The sequence below is a fragment of the Canis lupus genome, chromosome 25 (genome assembly GCF_011100685.1).
Source record: "Canis lupus familiaris isolate Mischka breed German Shepherd chromosome 25, alternate assembly UU_Cfam_GSD_1.0, whole genome shotgun sequence".
In the NCBI taxonomy this organism is placed as follows: domain Eukaryota; kingdom Metazoa; phylum Chordata; class Mammalia; order Carnivora; family Canidae; genus Canis; species Canis lupus.
The window spans coordinates 32,407,220-32,421,498 of record NC_049246.1 but is presented as its reverse complement, the minus strand read 5'-3'; the positions used below and the strand labels follow the sequence as shown (position 1 = coordinate 32,421,498).

The 14,279-nt window shown below is 40.1% G+C and overlaps 1 protein-coding gene and 1 long non-coding RNA gene across 5 annotated transcripts in view; one reads left to right on the top strand and one right to left on the bottom strand.

The window, feature by feature from the left end:
• DOCK5 (dedicator of cytokinesis 5) overlaps positions 1 to 14,279 on the top strand; it is a 211,719-nt gene that overhangs the window by 6,656 nt on the left and 190,784 nt on the right. The window lies entirely within an intron of this gene.
• The window catches only part of LOC111092454, a 58,816-nt gene continuing 55,687 nt past the window's right edge, over positions 11,151 to 14,279 (bottom strand). The window contains exons 5-6 of the long non-coding RNA XR_005378673.1: positions 12,548 to 12,810; positions 11,151 to 11,320 (exon numbers count right to left, since the gene is read on the bottom strand). This is a non-coding gene — a long non-coding RNA (uncharacterized LOC111092454). The remainder of the gene's footprint in view (positions 11,321 to 12,547; positions 12,811 to 14,279) is intronic.

The window sequence follows — 14,279 nt, the reverse complement described above, 5'->3', positions numbered from 1 at the left end:
CCCACACTTTGCCTCCCCACACCTCTCAATGTCTTTTTCCCTTTATTCTCTTTACATAGTCTGTAATTGTCTTATTTATTTGATTGTGTTTACTGCCTGTCTCCCATACCAGAATATAAGGTTATAAGGACGGGAGCTTTGTCTTTTCCATTAGAAAATACCAACCCTGGGAAAAGTGCCTGGCACATGGTCAGCACTCAGGATATAAATGATGGAGTAATAAATGAGCACTTGAACCCATCATCTACCTAAATTTGTCTTGTCTGCCATAAGAGGGCATTTTCTCCAAGCTATGGAGTATACTGCCCTATGCATCCTTCCAATGAGATGCAATCAAAAGCAGTAGGAAAAGGAACATATAAATACTAGATAAAATAGATTTAATAAATTGCTTAAGCAGAGGTTGTGTGAACATTGTGGGGTGGACAGGAATTGAAATCCTAAATGATGCCTTATTAGATAGGAAAGGAAAATGGGATAGTCCTCCTCCTCCCCCTCTCACCACCCGCCTCCTCCTCCCCCTCCTTCTCCTTCTCCACCCCCCTTCATTATTTGTGGAGTCTTCATGGAGGAAGGTGCTTGACCACAGTGGTAAATAGGGTTTGGGAGGTTCTGAGTCATTGCATTAGTACTGTGTTGAGCACATGACTTAGAAAAGACAAAATCTAATGAAAGAAAGAAGGCTTTTAAATGCATTTGTTCCTTCCTATTACAAAAAAGGAGTTGAGATCCCTTTACAATAAGCATAGTGTATACTGTACACAGGGTCATCAAAAGAAAAAGATCACAAGTAATGTGGAGAAGAAAAAGTAATTTAGAGTACTGGCAAGGGGCTTTGCAGCAAAGGGAGTAGTTACTCAATAATTAATTTGTCCAGATTTATAGAAGGCTTTTTTGTGGTGGTCACACGTTTCAACTTGTTAGCTGAAACTTAACTGGTAGTTTCTCTCATCTAAATATTAAGAGACAAACCAGTGGAGTTTGGGGGGTAAGGAGTCAAATCTCATCGTAATGAATTTTCCCACGAAGGGAAAATTTCCCAACTGCTAGTTTATCCCCATCAATATTCAGTGTAACAACAATTACAACTCTATACACAGAAAATATTTCAGTACTGTCAAAATAATAAAAAAAGGAACATGGGTCAATTCTGTTACTACTCATTTGAATTGAGAGTTATAATAGAATTGCAATAGAATTGACCTGTATCTGTGGCCCAGGAAATTGACTAAGGTCAGATAGTTTTTCACTAAATGCTTAAAAGGAGGGAAAAGAAGTTTTCTTCCTCATCAAATAGATAAAATCATCAATGAAATGTCTGCCATCTCTGGATGTTAAAGGTATAACAGATCCTTCGGGAGTCCTTTGACATTGGTTTAGAAGTAGCCTCCAGCATACCTCAGGAATAATGGGCTTTTATTTTTAAGCTAAAAAAGGGCTTTTGAGATCAGGCTAAGAAATTATTTTGAGGCAAAGAGTTGGGTGAGCAAGGGAAAGCAGAGGATGGTTGTGTTAATTTTATTTTTGCAAGTGATGTCCAGGCCTTGTCCTCTGGGAGCCTGGGCTGGCAGTCAGGACTCAAACGATTGTCTGAATTGCTGGCAACCAGTTCCCAAGCAAGAGACAAAAGTGGTCTTTGTCTTTCCACAAAGCTCTATGCCATGGCAAAGCTGCTATTGTTCTAATGGCTTTATATTCATGGATCTACGTTTCCAGATTGTGCCATTTTCTCCTACTTTTCCACACCCTGTTAAACTCTGGGACGGTCTATGTCAGATGCAGTAGTTGGACCCCCTCGATGCCCTAAGAATCTTGGGCATCCATTCTTTATCTTTTCAAATAACTTGAGGAAAAGAATCGTAGCAGAGATTAATTCTCTCTTGAAAATAGCTCTTTGCTGACTCAGCCAAGGTGAGTAAGAATGCATCCTGATGACTGGTTTGTTACATATGTAGCTGGGACAGGAGTGTATTTCCTATGAGCCTGGAGTGATAGGGCTCTCACTCCCCCACACTTTGCTGCTGGAGACTGGTTATAAGTTCTAAAACTTGGTTATAAAAAATCTGACAGCTTTACCCTTTTGTGCATAGCATCATAAAATATTAAGGGCTAGATTCTCTATGCATCCCCTCATAGCTAACACCCTCATTTATTGGAAAAATACGCCCTGCAGGCATAAAGTGATTAACCAAAGTCATAGGGCTCCTAGAAAATTTGTGTTTCAGCCTATTGTCTTCTAGCTGCTTCCTCTCTATAACTTGACAGAGCAAGTTTCTTTATATGTCTGCTTGGGACTCTGACAAATAATTGCACCCAACACAGTCCTAAAGGTGAAAATACTTGTCTTCCCTGGGTTTTCTCCTAGGTGGAGATTTCGGTATGAATAAGATTTAGCTGTTAAATTATCTTCTCCCCCTTTTTATTGAGATATAATTGACATATAACTTGATGGTATTTTCACGTATACAATGTGAAGTGTGTATAAGGAGAAATGATCACTGTGGTACGTCTAGTTAGCATCCATATCAAATTTTTCTTCACGATGAAGACTCTTTTTTTTAAAAAAATTTATTTATTTATTTTAGAGCACAAGTGGGAAGGGCAGAGGGGGAGAGAGAATCTCAAGCAGACTGCATGCTAAGCATGGAGCCAGATGTGGGCCTTGATCCCATGACCCTGAGCTCACAACCTGAGCTGAATCCAGAGTCAGCTGTGTAACCAACTGCACCACCCAGGCACCCCATGTTGAGGACTTTTAAAAGCTACTTTTGGGATGCCTGGGTGGCTCAGCGGTTGAGCGTCTGCCTTTGGCTCAGGGCATGATCCTGGAGTCCCGGGATCGAGTCCTACATCTGGCTCCCTGCATGGAGCCTGCTTCTCCCTCTGCCTGTGTCTCTGCCTCTTTCTGTGTCTCTCATAAATAAATAAATAAAATCTTTAAAAAAATAAAAGCTACTTTCAAATATACAATATAGTATTATTGACTGTAATCATTATGCTGTACATTACATCCCCAAGAATTACTTATTACCACCCATCTCCCACATATGACAGCCATCAATCTATTCTATGAGTTCCATTGTTTTTGTGGGTTTTTTTTTTTTTTTTTTTAGATTCCACATATAAGTGAGATCATATAGTGTTTGCCTTTCTCTGGCTTATTTTACTTAGCATAATACCCTCCAGTTCCATCTGTGTTGCTATAAATGGCAGGATTCTCTTCTTTTTATGGTTGAATAATATTTCACTGTATACGTATCACATTTTCTTTATCCATTCATCATCAGAGGACACTTAGGTTGTTTCCAAATCTTGGCTATTAAATAATGGTGCATTAAACATGGAGGTACAGATATCTTTTTCAAGTTAGTGTTCCTTTGAATAAATACTCAGAAGTGGGATTGATGGATTATATGGTAGTTCTATTTTTAATTTTTGAAGAACCTCCATACTGTTTTCCAGACTAGCTGCACTAATTTACATCCCAGAAGTACATAAGACGTCTCTTTTCTCCACATCCTCACCAATGCTTGCTTCTTGTCTTTTTATAATAATGTTCTAAAAGATGTGAGGTGATATCTCATTGTGGTTTTGATTTACATTCCCCTGATGATGAGTGATGTAGGGCTTCTTTACATGTGTCTCTTGGGCATCTGTATGTCTTCTTTGGAAAAAATGTCTATTCAGATCTTCTCATTTTCTAATTGGAATTTTTTTTTTTTTTTGCTACTGAGTTTATGAGTTCTTTATATATTGGATAACTCCTCATCAGATGTGTGATTTGCAGATATTTTTTCCCATTTGGTAGACTGCCTTTTTCATTTTGTTGATGGTTTTCTTTGCTGTTTACCTTCCCCTTTTTAAGAGTTCTGGAAAGGAAGTGTGTCTTGGAGGTTTGAGCCTGCAAAGTAGAAGTCACGCTGTGGGTTTCATGGTGGTCATATTTCAGGGCTGGTATAGACCCAGTGATGTTTGGTCCCCAGCACCAGAGTATTGATATAATGTTCAATGACAAAATTAATAAGTAACATGATATTCTTACAACATTACAGGCATGTTTGAATGTTAATGCAGTTTACCAAGTATGGGTAAAGTCATGTATTGATCATAAGGGATTATAATATTGACCTGGAAGTGAGAGAACATTGGTATTTTTTTAAACCTGTATTTTGAGCAAAACCATGATGCTTTATTCTGAACACTTAAGGTAGGAGAAGTTTGAGTAAGGCTCCTTGGTGTCATGGTGGGTACAAGTCCTCCTGTGCAGTTCTGATGGAAGGGAACAGCTTGATAGTAGGGAGGATATGCAGCCTCATCTCAAGGCAGAGAGCTACTGGGGACTTCCTGTTGGAGTCAAACTCCTCCTGGAACAGGGCTGGAGTCTGTCTACCTGGTTTCTGAGGTATACCAGCCAGGCTTTGAGCTTCCTTATGAACAGGAGCAAATAAATAGAGAAGGCCTGCCCCTCACATCATGACAGCATGATTCATTTAAGTTTTTCCATCTCACAGGATTATGAGGCACAGTTTCTATGAACTTGCATGCTTCTGTATATTTTCTCAACCAGTGAATACTAGAAGAACATTTATTGTCTTTATTTTTTTTCATTTATTATCTTTAAAAAAGAGATCCTGAGGCTCAAAATGTTGGAAACTTTGGTATAAGTGAAGTTCTAATGTGCCATGTCTTATAATAATACTGTGTGTGCCGTATCATTGTGGTCTGAAAAATCTAATTAAAACTGGTATACCCTCTACCAAATATTGATTAAAATAAAAAATGTACATATCCTTTGATCTACCAATTCCATTTCTATGAGTTTATCCTACAGATATGTTAACACATGTGGGAAATAATACATGGACAGGATTGTTCATTAGAGCATTATTCATAACAAAAATGTGAAAATATATGTGAACCAGTGGGGAGTGGGTTTAGGGATTTGTGGCATGTGCATATAATGGAATACTACAGCATTAAAAAAATCAAGCTCAGTGATAGACAAAGTGTCTGTGAAGATGATACTGGCATTTGGTAGTTTAAGGATGATCTCTTCAAAAAATGGTTCTTGGTCAATTGTCTGTCTTGAAAAATGTACTGGATCCCTACCTAATGCCAAAAAAAGTTGATTCCTGGACTCCTACTTCACGCTGTAAAAAATGATTCCAAATGTCTGAAAGGTAAAGTCTTTCAGAAGGGAGTATAAGAGGAGCGTCTATGTGGCTCTGTTGATTAAGCATCTGACTCTTGATTTTGGCTCAGGTCATGATCTCAGAGTCATGAGATAGAGCTCCGTGTCTGGCTCTGTGCTCAGCAGGGAGTCTGCTTGAGATCCTCCCTCTCCCTCTCCTCTCCCCCTCCCCCCTCTCTCTCTTTCTCTAAGAATAAATACATCTTTTTTAAAAAAGTGCATAAGAGAACATCTTGATCTTGGAGTAGGCAGAGATTCTTAAAAGGGACACAAAACCCACTAACTTATAAAAAAATTATACTGAATCTATTAAAATTAAGAACTTAAAGTTCACAGAAAGACACACTTAAGAGATTAAAAAGAGAACCCACAGAATGGAAGCAGACATTCCCAGTACATATGTCTGAACAACAGATCATATTGCAAACATGTAAAGAACTAGAAATTAGTAAGAGAAAAGAATAACCCAATACAAAAATAGGCAAAAGATTTGGATAGACACTTCATAAAAGATAATATCCAAATGTCCAGTAAACATATGAAAGGGGGCTGCTTTCCATTTGTCATCACAGAGATGTAAAAACAATGGCAACCCTACCAGGAGAGCTAAATAGCACAAAACAAAACCATGGAATCATTCCAGCTGCTGGTGAGGACACGTGGTCGTAGGAAGTCGCATGTGCTGTGAAAGCGTACATCAGTACACCCATTTCGGAAGGCAGTTTAGTGGTTCCTAGGAAAGTTTGGTGTGGACCTACTATGTGCCTCCACAGTTTCACTGTTAGGAGAATGACAAGTTTCTGCTAAAAGCCTTGTGCAGAATGTTCATAGTACACTATTTAAAATAGCTCCAAATTGGAAATGACACACATGCCCATTGGCAGTTGAACATATGTATAAATTATGGTGTCCCCACCCAAGGAAATACTATAGGGCAGTGAGAATATAAGATTTACATGTCCTCATAAAAATACAGTTAAGTCTTCCAAAAGGCCATGGGAAGAAGGTGAACACAAGAGTACCTATTTTGCTACTGAATTGCTATAAATGCCAATACAGGTGAAACTAATTTATTTTTTAGGTCAGGGTAGTCGTTAGTCTAGGTGTCTGCAGGGTGAAAGTTGTGCTGGCAGTGAGGATGAGAGCATTTAGGTTATCAGTAACATTTGTCTTTTCTTGATCAGGGTGTTGCTTATGTAGGTGATTCAGTTTATGAAAACTTAGTGCACTGTACGTGTATAACATGTGCCTTTCCTGTATGTACAGTAAACTAAAAAATTTTAGAAAGGAAAAAAGTGAAGGAGCTCTCTATTCATTGATATGGGCTATTTCCAAGATATATTTGAATGAAAGGGCAAGATGCAAAAAGTGTCTATAGTATTAATTTCATTAAATGAATATTTGTTCTGTACCTACTGTGTGTCAGGCACTGTCAAGCCACAATGCAGTAGGCAGAGAAAAGTGTGTGTTTGCATGAACTTGTAAATGCTAGACCATTTCTGAAACTGTGTGTAAGAAATTGTCCATCAGGTGGTTCTTGAAAGGGGATGGTGGATTGGGCGTCAGAAGTAGAGAGCTTTTATTGACTATTTTTGCACCTTTGAAAGTTTGTGCAATGTGGATCGATTACCAATTTGAACAAATAAATAAATTGGACTTCATGATCCAATGAGTATTAATGTAATTTGTGACCTAAAGGCAGAGCTGTTGTCACCTCTGTTGTAGAGGTCTAGTAACTGAAACAGACTATTTCGGTGGTTTGCTACAAATCACACAGGATGTCTTGGGTGGGTTCAGCAATTAGGTCTTTGACCCCATCTCTCAAACTACGCTATTGCATATTCTAGCAAAATTCTAACTTTATACACTCCTGTATTGAAGATCATCTGTAATTTAGTATACTTTGCTTTCTACAACTGAGTGAATTACTTATGATACACTCTGTCTCTTTGTTTACAATCAAAAACCTATTCCTACATTGTTCTTCAGTTAAGGGCAAAATGGAATTTTCATGTTTACACTAGCCTCATTTCTTTATAATCCTAAAATTAAAAACTTGTAGAATTACGTCTCGTTAATTTTAAGTAATTTATTGTTTTAAGTATCTAAATGACTATTTTATGGCTGATAAACCATTATTCTCTGGCTTTGACTCCTTTGTTTAAAGACAGGGAGGTGATGTCATTCTTTTCTTTGATAAGGTAATGGACAGGCCCATGGCATACACAAGACTTAGTCTCACATTACATAAAATATTTCACTAACAAAATAGAACACTTATATATGATTATTTCTATAGTCTAATAGCTTCACTAATATGGTATGCCTTTAAAAAAAAATAAGTCATGTTCTGAGTAGGTGAAGAAGATCGATGTGCAGCTGTTGATTTGCTCAGTGCCACAGGGTAAGCTAACATGGTTACTACTTCCAGTCCTGCAGACTGTAGCAAGTGCCAGTGGCCAAGCCATGCTTAAAATCAGAATTGTAAAGACAGATGCAAGAGCCATTTGCTGCAGGGTGAAGGTTTTGGAGAGTAGGTTCTTGTGGCTCAGAATTTTGAAGTTCAGGTCTACTTTTATTACCCTTTGCTTTTATGAATCAAATAAGGCTCTAAGCCAGTTGAGAAGGTAGGAATATGATGAGCATACTTCCTGGTACCACAGGCAGTATATAATCATTATCTGAAATTTTGCTAGGCAGGAGCCTGCCTGAGACTATACTAGCCTGGCAATCAGGTGATCTTGTTTGCAGATCAAGGTTGATTTTTTTTTTTAAGATTTTATTTATTTATTCATGAGACACACACACACACACACACACACACACACACACACAGAGGGAGAAGCAGGCTCCTTGCTGGAAGCCTGATGAGGGACTTGATCCCAGAACCCCGGGATCACAATCTGAGCCAAAGGCTGATGCTCAACCACTGAGCCACCCAGGTGCCCCCAGAGCAGGATTGATTATTAAACAGTTAGTGTTGTTAGCTCTGAACCCATCTTCAGAGGTCCAGACTAGACTCTAGTATATTTCCAGTGTCAAAGCTCTTATGGCTGGAAATGGCCTGGTCTTGTAAAAATTGTTAGAGAAGATATTTGAATTCCCAGGAGTCTCTGGGTGAGGGGACTTCTATTCTCTGTTTCTGTGCTTTTGGAGTAACACTGGCTCAGATCAGTCTAGGATGTTAAGAGGTATAAACAAATAATTCACACAAAACCGACTAACATGGGTGTTTTGAGTCCAACCAACTGGAATTTTATTCTCTACTCACTGTGACTAGCTTACTGCTCTGAGGAAGTCCATGTTCTCAGAATACCTGCTATGTTCCAGTGGCTTATGGGGTGTGAGGATGACCTAAGATACGGAATGTGTAGAAAATACATAGAAAGAGTAGGCAGGGTTTCATAAAGTCTGGCTTCCTTCCCTTTGGTCTGATAGAATGCCACAGTATACATCATCTCCAGCCTCATCTCCGGTCCTACACTCACAGACAGTTATGACCAGTAGCTCTTGGCCAGCCATTTCTGGTCCTATCACACAGACTATCGTAGAATTGAAACTAGGAATCTTTGAGGACAGAACCCCGAATGATTATCTTATAAGCCTGTGAGCCTTTCTTTTTTCTTTAAAGTCAGCCAATAAACATAAAATGTATTATTGGTCTCAGAGGTAGAGGTCAGTGATTCATCAATCTTATATAACACCCAGTGCTCATTGCGTCATGTGCCTTCCTTAATGCCCATCACCCAGTTACCCCAACCCCTCACACCTTCCCCTCAGCGACCTCTATGTTTCCTATGATTAAGTGTCTCTTACAGTTTGTCCGTGTGAACCTTTCTTAAAGAAGACTGATGCCTACTTGAGGAAAGGGGTTGACTGTGTATAGAATACTGCAGAATATTTCTGAGGAACCTAGCTTGAGGGAGACCAGTACCCAGTTCACATTGGGCAATGTGGGGATTGCGGCTCCAGCTTTTTTTCCAATTGCTTGATAGCTTCAGGGAGGTCTTTTTGGAAGCTCACAGATTCAGAAATGGTTTGACTCTGTAGAAGAATTCTTTTCATGTTTGAGCTACGATCTAAGCCAAGAGCTTTGGAAATTTTGAATCCATCTCTTATATTTTTTTTCCTGAGTTAGATATGAGTCTGCCTGCTCAGTTCAGATTTGACAGTGGAACTTATTTCAGAAGCAAATGGCTCACTCCGAAAAGCAAACCACAATCTTGTCCACTTTCCTTTGGTTGCATTTTGATATTGACTTAATGCAGTGACATATTTTGGACTCAGAAAACCCTCATTGGTTGCCCAAAGGACTCCATTTGTAAGGATCAGACACGAGGCTGTTACGGAGGACACATGTACATGCAGAGTTTTGCTCTCATTTGCTTTCTTTTTTCCCCATCTTTACTGGTGATTTTTCTTAGCTACCAGGGGGCTAAATTCCAGGGTTAGGAGGCTTTAGCTAATGGTTATAAAACCTTAGGGAAAGTACACCACTTCTGTGGTCCTATCTTCCTATCAAGAAATGACAGATGAAGGAAATATAAGTGATCTCTACAGTGAAGTGTGCATTCCCTGTAATATGTCTTTATCTTCTTGCATTTATCAGCAGCCTGGGGTGACAGGGTTTTTAGACTTTTGGAAGATTAAAGGGCTTGTTTTCTTGCAGTAATAGGCACTCTACCATGTTCTTTTGTCTGCCTTAGTTCTGAGGGACCCCCCCCCTTTTTTTTTCCTGTTTTTAACACCAAGTGTTTGGATTAAGCTTCAGGAATGATCCGTCTCATAAAGGTCTCATAAAGGTTTTTTTATATTCTGGGGCACTTAGGGTTTGGAGGGATGATGGGTAGAGTGAGACCCACAGAGAAGTATCGAAGCCAGGATTAGGAAGCTGGGCTTGTATTTCAGTCTCTGTTACAGACACAATCGAGTGGCTTGCCTCTCTTTATCTCAGTTTTCTGGCTGTAAAATAGAGATGCTATTTTCTGCCACCTTCCAGATTCTCAGAGTGTGAGGCATTTTCAATTTTAGCAAATTTCTACAAATTAATTGAGCAGTGCCAGTAAGGCCACATGCATTGACCAACAATGTCAAGATCTAAAGTTGATACGCCATTGAACTTTCTGCCTGAAGCCTTACTCAGGTGGTGTTGTCTAGGAAAAGCTTTGGGGCAAAGAAGCCCATTTCTTCAGGGCTCTTTTCTTCACATGCCAATTGTAATCTGATAGTTTTCCTTCTAACTGCTTCATGGCTTTTATATACTCTTCAGGCTGTTTAAGTGATTCATAACATGAAGAACTCATTTTCTCCTGACAGTGAACTTGTGATCTTGTTCATCTGGTTCCTAGTTCTGAGATTTCCCCTAATACTCAGAGCCATTTTTCTCAAAGTCTTAAAGGGAGATCAGTTTTAATAAGGGGTTGATCAAGTTTAATAGGTGGCTTGAGGTATGAATCTGCTGTTGCTAAGTCAAAGTTTAAAATCCCTATATTATATCCTTGATTTTTTCCCCCTTCTCTTATGGGCATTTGTGTCTACTTAAAGTAATACACACAGAGAGACCAGATACATGCCTTAAGGTGACCTCTATTGATGCCTTCACAAATCCTATTCTGATTTGGTTGTCAGGGCTCATCTCTATTGGGGAACTCATGAGTTCGCAGGTCTGGAATGGTAGATGTGTGAAGACAAGGGCTCTAGAGGTGTGTTATTGGCTGACTTGTGGAAATAATTGTTCTGTATTCATTCACCATGTGCTCCCAGGTATTTAACTGAGGAGCATATGTTCAGCACTTGGAAGGATCCAGAGAAGTGGACATAGATCTTGTTCATAGGAAGTTTAAAATAAATTAAAGTACTACAAGTTATGAAGTCAGAAATGGCTAAAGTGGAAGGCTGAAGATGAAAAGAGGGCAATACTTTGGGTTCCAGGACTTTAGAAAAGCAGAGGTTACTTTAATTGAGGGGATTAGGTAGGCTTCAGGGAAGAAGCTGACCTTTATGGAGATGGGCATTGAGGTTTGAGAAGCCTGAAGATATGGCTCAGCATGAGACTTGGCTCCTGGCTGTAGAACAGGTATCTGTGGGAGGTAGGAATGAGGAAACCATCCATTCTGGCTGCAGCAAAAGCTAGGTGAAGAGAAGAGGGAAATGACATAGATTATCAAATGTCAGGTTGTCCGGGAGCCCTGTTTACCTTAATTTTTTTCTTCCTCTTTAACCATTAATGCTACAGGGGTATGCTGGCAAACTAGCTCTCCAGAAGACAGGAAGGAAGGAGGGAGGGAGAGAGAAAGGAAGGAAGGGAGGAAGAAAGGAAGGAAGTAAGAAAAAGGAAAAGAAAAGAGGAAGGAAGAAAGAAAGAAAAAGGAGAGAGAGAGAGAAACCAAGCAAGCAGGCTCTGATTTGTAGTATTTGCCAATGTCTGTGGTATAAGTATTCCCACTATGGCCAATTTCAAACTATCAGTGGATTAACGAATAGCTTACAAAAATCCCCCAAAATTTAACAGTTGGCTCTTACATGCTAGTAGAAGCCTGCTACTGCACACTATTGAACAGCCTGATTTAGAGCCAATAGAATAAATCGTCACCATACCTATCTCGTCAAAGCCACTGCAGAAGACTTTGGGAAGGCCTAGGTAACCAGCCACATTTTATACCATATCTGACTTGCTCGGCCATTGTCAATTGGTATATGGGTGGGCACAGCACTCCAGGGAAGCTATTCCATAATCTGAACGATGACAATGCTTGGCACAAAGAAGTAGAGTCAGTCATATTCCCTATCTTGGGAATTTGAATGAAAGAATCCCAAGCTGTATTTTGCCACAGAGGCAAAAGCTAAAAGGATGCCATTTGACAGAGTCGAGTCCTTGGCAAACTGAAATCATGTGGAGGCCAAGGTTATGAATGAAAAAACCATATGGAGGATGGACCTAAAGAGTATTACACTAAGTGAAGTAAATCAAACTGAGAAAGACAAATACCATATGATTTCACTCATGTGCAATCTAAAAAAAAACAAACGAGTGAACAAACAATGGAATCAGACCTATAAGTACAGGGAACAAACGGATGGTTACCAGAGGGCTGGGGAATGGACAAAATGGGTGAAGTGGAGTAAGAGATCCAGGCCTCCAGTTATGGAATGAATAAGTCATGGGAATAAAAGGGACAGCATGGGGAATACAGTCAGTGATACTATAATAGTGATGTAATGAGACAGATGGTAGCTACACTTGCAGTGAGCACAGCATGATGTATATACATTTCTCCAGTCACCATGTTGTACACCTGAAACTAATGTTAACATCATGTGTCAACTATACTTAAAGAAAAAAGGAAACAGGAATACCATAGGGAAACTGGAGAAGCTGATTGATAGAAGGGAGCAGCTGTAGAGAGCAACCCTAGAGCCTCTGGGGCGGGTGCAGGGTTGGAGGGGGTGCACCCAGGCCCCAGAGCTCTCCTTGTTCTTAGCTGCTGTCCAGTTCTAGGTCCAAAGCATTGCTTTTCTTGACTCTTCCTGACACAACTTGAGTGGGTCTCTGTTCCATACAGTGTGATGGGCTCACTGGAAAAGTTGATTTGGCACCTCAGAGTACCTTGCAGAGCTTTCTGTAAACACAAAAAATCAGAGAGGAAGGGGCAGATCATGCACGGGCTTCTGATTGAATTCCAAGTACACCCCGTCCTTTATTTCTCTGCAAGCCCCCCTCTCTGCATGCCTCCCGATGGCTTGTGAATATTATGTTTTTCATTCTGGCAGGGCTGGTCTGGAATCTGCAACATTGAAAGAATAGCCAGTAGGACAAGTGGTGGGGGTGATGTGTTTTGTTGGCATTTACCACGATAGGAAATCATGAGAAAATTGCAGCTATTAGCAGCAGGGAAAAAAAGGTCTTTATTTGCAGAGGGCATCTGGTGTGCGAGGGTACGAGAAGATGCCCTCTACTGCATTGGTATGAAATGCCATTTGAAAGAGGCTTAGGGCAAATTTGAGTCTTCATCCCCCCTGATGTTCTCTGTACATGAAAATTTGTGAATAATTAAATTGTTAGGGAGGGGGAAAGCATGCTGCAGTATTTTTGCCCAAGGCTTAGTCATACACACAGTGAAGTAGCTACTCCCAGAGTCCAGGGTTCAGGGTGGCAATATGCCATTGTCACAAGGGAAGGGTCCTCTCTTTATAAGGGATATGGTGGAGAGTTGTTAAGGAGACCACTTAGAGGTCAACAGATGGGTACTCTGCCCACAGCTCCATCACGAACCAGCTGTTGGGTCATTCCTAAGCTGCTTTTGGGGGGGGGGGGCTCATCCCCTCATCCATAATAAAGGATTTTGCTGAGAGAATTTTAACTTTTTGTTTGAGAAATAAAACTCCTTTGAGACGCTAATGAGAGCTGTGGATTCTTTCCACAGAAAATTGTGCATATGCATGCAGACAGAATTTCACATACAGTTTTAGGAAGTTGAGAACTCTCCAGGGACTCATGAACCCCAGATTAAGAAGAACCCCTGCATTAGATGATGTCTGGGCCTTTTTCTATTTATAAAATTTCATTTTTCTAAGACTTGGGATCCTGGAAGGAACTTGGAAAGTCAGTGAGGCCCTTCTTTTTGTCACAATGAGAAATAAGACTCCTCTGAAACACTTCAAACAGAAGGCTTAATGAGCCAGAGAGGCTTGTCGGCTTTCCTCAAAGAATCCATAAAGTCTTGGAGTGTGCATTCTAAGTGGGAAGAAACAGTGAATTTGAAGTATATGTAATATAATGGCAGTTGATGTTAAGGGCTATGAGGTTACAGATACAGGATTGTAATAGTATTGTGAGGGATAGAAGGGCATGCTATAGGTTGAGTTAAGGCCCTCAGAGATCACTTCTCTGAGGAGGTGACATTTGGGAAGAAATCTAAATAAAAGAAGGAATAAGGCATGCAAATCTAGGGTAGGACAGTTCCAGGTAGAGGCTTGGCACAGTTGAGCAATAAGAATGGCCAGTGTGGCTGGAGCTGAATGACAGAAGGGGGCAGAAAAGGAATGGTGGGAAGTAGGTAGAGGGGTTGGCAGAGTTTGTTTGGGGTAG